Source organism: Acomys russatus, chromosome 29 (genome assembly GCF_903995435.1).
Source record: "Acomys russatus chromosome 29, mAcoRus1.1, whole genome shotgun sequence".
Lineage (NCBI taxonomy): Eukaryota > Metazoa > Chordata > Mammalia > Rodentia > Muridae > Acomys > Acomys russatus.
Window position 1 is genome coordinate 35,311,498 of NC_067165.1, and position 7,566 is coordinate 35,319,063.

The following is a 7,566-nucleotide window of genomic DNA, read 5'->3' on the forward strand; positions in this document are numbered from 1 at the left end:
GCTGGCCTTGAACTGACAGAAATCCATCCGCCTCTGCTTCCCAGAGTGCTGGTATTACAGGCGTGGGCTACCTCACCTGGCCTGAGTTTTTTGTTTTGTTTTGGTTTGGTTTTTGAGGCAGGGTTTCTCTGTGTAGCCTTGGCTGGCCTGGACTCACTTTGTAGGTTAGGCTGGCCTTGAACTCACAGTGATCCGCCTGCCTCTGCTGAGGCCTGAGTTAATTTTTGAGACAGGGTCTCTCACCAAACCTGGAGCTCCCTGATAGGCTAATTAGCCATCAAGTATAGGCTGTCTCAGCTTCCCAGCACTGTGATTTCAGACGTGTGCCACCATGTCTGGCTTTTCCCCTGGGTACCGGTGGCCTAAACTGAAGACCTAGTGCTTGTGTGGCAACCACTATGCCAGCCGAATCACCTCCTCAGCCATCTGCTAGGCAGAGGCAGAGGCAGAGGCAGACAGCAGCTGGAAAGTCACGCCAGAAAGAGTGAGACTCAGAGAGAGGCGGCGGCTAGCTCTGGGTCACACAGCAGGCAGCTGCAGAGCCACCTCCCCTGGCACAGTGCCTAGCTCCAGAGGGAAACAAGGTAAATGTCACTAAGTCTCTGGCAAGTTGTCTTATCAGATGGGAACGGCTAACGCCTCAGATCTGTCAACACATCCGGCCACACGTTCCTCCTCCCCACCTCTGGCCTCCCTCTGCTCACTTTCTGGAATGAGCACCTAGGGACTGCCCAGACTTGTCCTCTCCATGTGGAACACGGCAGGGGCACCTCCCCACTCATGCTGTCCAAGCTAGGCCACCCATGCAGAAAGGCTGAGAGGCTGGTGGCTGTTATTAACACCCTCAACAGTGGCATCAGTGGGTATGCCTCAGCTCCCCAGCTCCTGTCTTCTGGAGGCAGAGAGGGGCCTGGTCTGCCTTAGGCATCTGCCAGGGGCCAGTGTCTCTGGCACTCCACAGATAGGTACATATGGAGTGAAGATTTCAGTTTCTTTTAAAACCCAGTTATGTTATGTGAATAGGTTTTTGTTTTGGGGTTTTTTTGGGGGGGGGGCTTGTTTGTTTTTGTTTTGTTTTGTTTTGAGACAGGGTTTCTCTGTATAACAGTTCTGACTGTCCTGGAACTTGCTCTGTAGTGCAGGCTAGCCTTGAACTCATGGAGATTCACTTGTTTCTGCCTCCCAAGTGCTGGCTGGGATTAAAGGCATGCACCACCAGATTTTTTTTTTAAATCCCAAGTGTGGGATATGGGCTGTTTCTATTTGTCCACAGCAGTTAACTTGCTGTATCGAGATCGCGAGACCTCAAAAAAGCCGCCAGGACTTGATACCGATGCAATAGGACTTTTAATCGACTCAGAGCCGGGCTCTGACCAGTCATCAACACAGTGGTACCCAGAAAGAGACTCCATCTCTGGGCTGAGGGTAAATGTATAGGTTCCTATCCCTCCCAGTGCCCCAAAGCAGGGGAGCTCCAGCCTGGCAAGCATCTATTGGTTGAGTAACATAAAGAGGTCTGGGGGCTGGAGAGATGGCTCAGCGATTAAGAGCACTGTCTGCTCTTCCAGAGGTCCTGAGTTCAATTCCTAGCAACCACATGGTGGCTCACAACCATCCACACTGAGATCTAGTGTCCTAGAATATATATATTCTAATGTCTGAAGTGATAAGCTACAGAAAAAGACTCCAAGACCACCCATGGCTTAGCTTTCTTTATTCACTACTTTGTCCAGGAAAGTGTCTGGTTTCTTATTCACCCTATCTCTGGTGGGTAGGAAGGAAAGTGGTCATAAAACTGGGTCTCTTATCAACTCTACATTTGGTGGGACCCTTCGGGTCAGTCACTAGGCAATGCTATCTCTAGTGGGGCTCTTCTCTGCAGCTGGCCAGATTATCTCCTGTAGGCCTATTTCTTAACCGTTGCCCCAGTAACCCTGAAATCCAATTTTAGTTCTTCTGGTATCTCAAACTATGATTGCCTAGTGCTCTAACAGAGGCGTGATTTGGCCAGCTGCAGATAGTTCATGTTTGGAATTCTGGGGACTCTTGAGAGGGTATTAATTCGAGAGCCCCGAGAGGGTATAAATTCGAGAGCCCCGAGAGGGACGGGGTTGGGGGGCAGAGGCTGCTGATCCCCCTGCTGCTGCTGGTTTGTCCCGCTGCTGCATTTGCTATTGCTGGTTTGCTGGACTGCTGGGTGTCCTGACAAAGAACATTGGACTTGCCCCCAAGGAACTATGTCCCTATTCAGCAGGAAGTAGCCTATAGAGGTCTCCATCCCCTTTCCCCCTCTAATTTTCTTTCTCTCCTACCTAGTGTTGGGGGGGAGGGTTGCAGTTTGGATGGGGTTAAGATGGATAAAGATTGGAAGGAAAGTTGAGGTATAAGAACCCAATCAAAGGGAGCTGGAGAGATGGCTCAGTGGTTAAGAGCACTGCCTGTTCTTCCAAAGGACCCAGGTTCAATTCCCAGCACCCACATGGCAGCTGTCTGTGACTCCAAGATCTGAAACCAATGCACATAAATTGAAATTAAATAAAAATTATTTTTAAAAAAATACCCAATCAAATAGACAAATGTGTCCACATGCATGGAGCAGGAGACACAGGGTGCCTTCGCTGGCTCATGCGGGTGACATGACGCAGTCATCACACTCCAACCCATTGTTCCTGCCACTTCCTGTGCTCCCCAGGAAGGGACCCAAGTGCCTCTTGCGGTCTGCTATCAAAGTGTGAAGCAGCTGACCTGCAGCCCCTCCCCGTCCACACCCCTGAGGTGCACTGGGCTGGGCCAGGGACTCTCTAGCAATGTCTCCTCAGACACCACAAGCTTTCCCTGGGCCTCAATTCTCCTGCCCACATCTCACAGGTAGAGGGGAGCCTCAACAGCCTCAGAGCCATGGGCTAGCCTCGCTTGCTCTTCACCTTGCTGGGCTTAGAGAGCTCCCTTCTCTTCAAGGGATAGCACTCCTGAGGGGAAGGGGTCATTTAGGCAAGGGTTCTGTGACCCACCTCACTCTCCTGACCCCAGGGGGGCCTGAGAGCGGAATGCCTAAGAGATCTCTTGTGACCTGTTGCAGACGTACAGCTTTAAGATAGCTCATCCAAAAAAGAAAAAGAAAGAAAGAAAGAAAGAAAAGCTCATCACAGGCATGCATAGAGAGGGGTGCCAGGTCCTGCTCAGGGTGGGGCCTTTCTGTGAGAGGTGGCACTGGGACGGCAGCCTGAGCAAGAGAGGGTTTGGGACCTATGTCAGGCATGCCCCTTGCTCCCCTGTCCTCCCTCAGTATGCTCAATGTTGGCCCTACTTCACCTACCCAAGTGTCTACAGTGCCTCTCCCTTCAGTAAACTATAGTCTACTTCGGCATGTAGAAGTGCGTTGGTGGCATCGGCTCATTAGAAAGGGGCCAGACAAGAACCCTAGGGTCTGTGGCTCCAGGTGCAATGTCCTCCAACATCTGCCCAGATGCTTGTCACTCAGTTACTGGCTGGCTTGAGCCTGGCTCCCAAACAGGCCATCCACGCAGGCCATCCTGTCTGGCATCACATGGCGAATGTGTCTGCCTGCTCTGGCCATGTGGCGCCTAGCCTCCTCAGCCCTCTTCAGCAAGGGCAGCCACAGAGGTTCTAAGAAGGTCCGGCCCTCATCTGCGCTGGGCATGGTGCCAGCTCCCCAGAGCCCGCACAGGTGGGGCCTGCTGCACCCCTGCAAAGCCTCCAGCCTCTTCAGCTCTTCTGACTCAGCCTCACTGAGCCCCAGACACCAGGTTCTACGGCCAAGGCCTGCCTCCATCCCCCTGGTTGAAAAAAAGTGAACGGTAGGTAACCAGAGCTCTCTATAAGATATGTGAAGGCATGAAAGCTCGCTTTAATGAAATCTCCCTAAGGGAATGCAAATGAACCCTTTGAGCTTGGACAGGCAAGAGCAGTTCAGACAAGAAGGTAACCCCAACTCCTGCTTGGATACCTGTGTGCAGTAAGCAAGCTGCTCAGCCATTCAGAGGATCCTTTGTGGTGCATGATGGGGTGGGATTCAAAGTGCAAAGGCTGCTTTTTGGGGGGTGAGGTGGGGCTACACAGGGTTTCTCTGTGCAGCCCTGTAGACTAAGCTGGCTTCCAACTCACAGAGATAACACCTGCCTCTGCCTCCTGAGTGCTAGGTTTAAAGCATTGTGGTTTGGCTTTTAAGTGTCCTCTAAAAGCTTTGTACGTGTGTGTGTGTGTGTGTGTGTGTGTGTGTGTGTGTGTGTGTGTGTGTGTTTCAGAGGTGGGGCCTCTGGGAGTGATGGGTCAATGAAACTCTTACCTAGTTGATTGATTAGCCCATAGATGGACTTGCTTCAGGGGGTGGAGCCCAACTGGAGGAAATGGGCCGCTGGGAGTGTGCCTTTGAATGGGGACAGTTGCCCTGGCCCCCAGCCTCTCTCTTTGCTTCCCTGCCAGCCTGAAGAGAGAAGCTAGCTTGGTCATAGGCTCCCCCCATGTGATGTCAAGATGACCAGGAGGGGAAAGCTCCAGAGCCCTAAACTAAAATAAACCTGCCATCATGGGAGCTGCTTTCTCAAAGGCTGTTTATCACACCCATGGAAAGCTGAGTATCCAAGGGTGTGAAGGAAGGGTTCTATCCACCCCGAGACTGGAGGAGGCTCCTTCAGGGCAAACTGGGTGTCTCCATGAGGTAGCTGGGCAGAATATAGGAAGCCCTGGTCCTAGTTGTGAGGTGCCCAGAGACTGATGGAATCCGCTGGCTCTCTCTTTCTTTGAGTCTGTGCCCAGGGAAGCATTGAGTGGCTACCACTCTGAGACTTGTCTGGCTTAGACCCTGTGAGACTGAGGGAGACCCCAGCCTCAGCGCCACTTACCAGAATGAGGCTAGTCAGAGTGGGGCTGGGTCTGAGCATCCACAGCCCAACCCAGGGCTGAATCATCCCACTTGATCTTGGCCTTCAGCGCTGGAGCTGGGACTGCCACCCTGGCTGGGCCAGGCAGGGCAGCACCCGGCTCAGAACTACTGTTTCCTGTCCCACTTCCTCCAGTGCATGTGTGGCACCCTTCTCGCAGACACCCAAGCGCTGGTCCCAAGTGTCATCCCCCTACACAGTATGCAGGCCTCCTGTGTGCTGTTCTCACAGGTGGGGGCGGGGGGGTGGCAGCCCGACAGTAGAGGCAGAGCCTCTGTGAGATCCCAGACTGAGTGTCCAGCCTAGGAGCCTCCTCTCTGAGATAACAAAGTTCCACGGTCCTCTTCGAGATTCTTGGTCCAATGGACAGGACTCAGGCCTGGTCCTTTGGAGCCCTCCTGGCTGAGAGAAGACAGTCACACAGCGGGGGCAGGGGGAGGTGTCTCTAGACAGCCACAGTCCAGGCTGTTCCTCTTCATGCCTGCAGGCTCCCTCTGGGCAAGTGTGGTCAAGGATGGGGGCAAGTGCAAACCAGAATTGCCATGGGAGACATGCTGGGGGCTACCTCCAGGACAGAAAGTTCCTCGCAGACTGTGCAACCAGTTGCCCCACATTCTCCCAAGCACACGGTCAGCCAGGCATCCATTTTCCTGTTTCTTGGCACAGGAATGAGACCTCGAAGGGGAAAACACAAAGCCAAGGCCACACACCAAGGCCGGACTGGGGCCCAGTTTTATCACCACAGCGAGGTGGAAAGGAGCCGCCAGTGACTCAGGAAGCTGGTTCCCCCATGCACTTGGCCCAGAAGGCTCAGGCTGCCACCGGGCACCCTCTGCCCCAGTGTCCTGGAGATTGCCTGCCTTGGGCTACCCAGAGCTGGCCTTTCCCAACCCTGTTTGGAAAACGTTTTTTTATTTGAAGGAGGCCTGCTGCTTCACCAGGAATTTACGAGCCTGGTTTATGGGTCTGGTCCAGAGAGCCTGGGGCACAGCTTTGGCAAGTGCTAACAACAAAAGTACCCACTGAGGTGCAGCCTGCGCTCTAACCTGAGCATCTCTGAAAGCCAAGATTAGGGATGAGTCAGCGCATGAAGGAAACAGGAAGGACCAGACAGGTAGTAACTTACTGAGGTCACACAGCTCACCAGGAGCAGACTTTGGCCCCATACTGCTCCCCTGGCCTCTGGCCAGGACTCTCACAGTGCCAAGGCTGGAAGGTCTTTATGTGTTAGGGACAGCTCAGGGTGTCAGTAAGATCTATAGTGACGGCAGTAGGGGCTTTGCCTTTTATGGGGCTGAATTCCTGGTCCTGTCGGAGGTAGCTTCAGGCCCTTGGCAAGGCAGGGTTTGGGGGATATAGAGGATAGCACCAACCCTCCCCTTAACCAGTTACCAGGATCCTCTAAGATGGCCAATGTGTGATACAGTGGGAAGATAAGGACCATACTACATATCGAGCTCCTCTGGACACAGCCAGGGCAGGGCTCTGGAATGCCACTCATTAGCTTCTGGAGTCTGCAGCTACCGGAAGACCAGACACATATGCAAGAGGACACGGTGGTTCAGAGATGACCAGCACTCCACCTGAGGTGGCATAGCATCTGGGTGGGGAGGTGAGCGCTCTTATCTGCTTCTAAAGGCCACACTTATTACTCCAACTCCCCCTTAGCTCCTCCCCCTGGGGCTGCCTGCACCCTGCACAGAGGGCTCCAAGCATCCTGCCACCTGCTCACTGGCCCGGTCCTGCACGGGCAGATTCTCACAGCTGGCCTCGTCCCCTTTTCCCTGGACCACTGAAAAGCCAGAGACTCCCAGGGAAGCTCAGGTCTTTGGAGTGCGGGAATGGGGCGGGGGTGGGGGTGGGGTGGGAGGTTGATTCGTGGGCCAGAATGCATAGGCCAGGGAAGGAATCAGACACTTGGCTTAATTGAACACTGCCCTGTATGACCTGCTGTGTGACGACTTTGAGTGTGTGGTTGATTCTCTCTAAGCCTTGTGGAAGAAGGACGAGCCTATCTGTACTCAGGGAGGAAAGAAAAGGGGAGAAATTGGGCATAGCAGCACACCCCTGCAATCCCAGCCCTTGTAAGGTAGAAGCTGAGGGATCACAAGTTCTAGGCCAGCCTAGGCTTCGTGGTGAAACCCTGTCACTCATTCACAAGAATGAATGAAATTTTAAAAATTGGGAGCCGGGCATGGTGGCGCACATCTTTAATCCCAGCACTCAGGAGGCAGAGGCAGGCGGATCGCTGTGAGTTCGAGGCCAGCCTGGTCTACAAAGTGAGTCCAGGACAGCCAAGGCTAACACAGAGAGACCCTGTCTCGGGGAAAAAAAAATTGAAAAGAGGAGACAGTGCAGAGACCCACAGCCAAATATTAGGCAGAGCTCGTGGAGTCTTGTGGAGGAATAGGGGAAAGGATTGAGGGAGCCAGAGGGATCAAGGCCACCACAAGAAGACCTACAGAGTCATCTAACCTGGGCCCATTGGGGCTCACAGACTGAACCACCCACCAAAGAGCATACATGGGCTGGACCTAGGCCCCAACACATATGTAGCAGATATGGGTCCCCTAACAACTAGAGCAGGGGCTGTGTCTGACTCTGTTGCCCGCCTTTGGATCCCTTTCACATAGTTGGGCCTCCTTGTCCGGCATCAGTGGGAGGA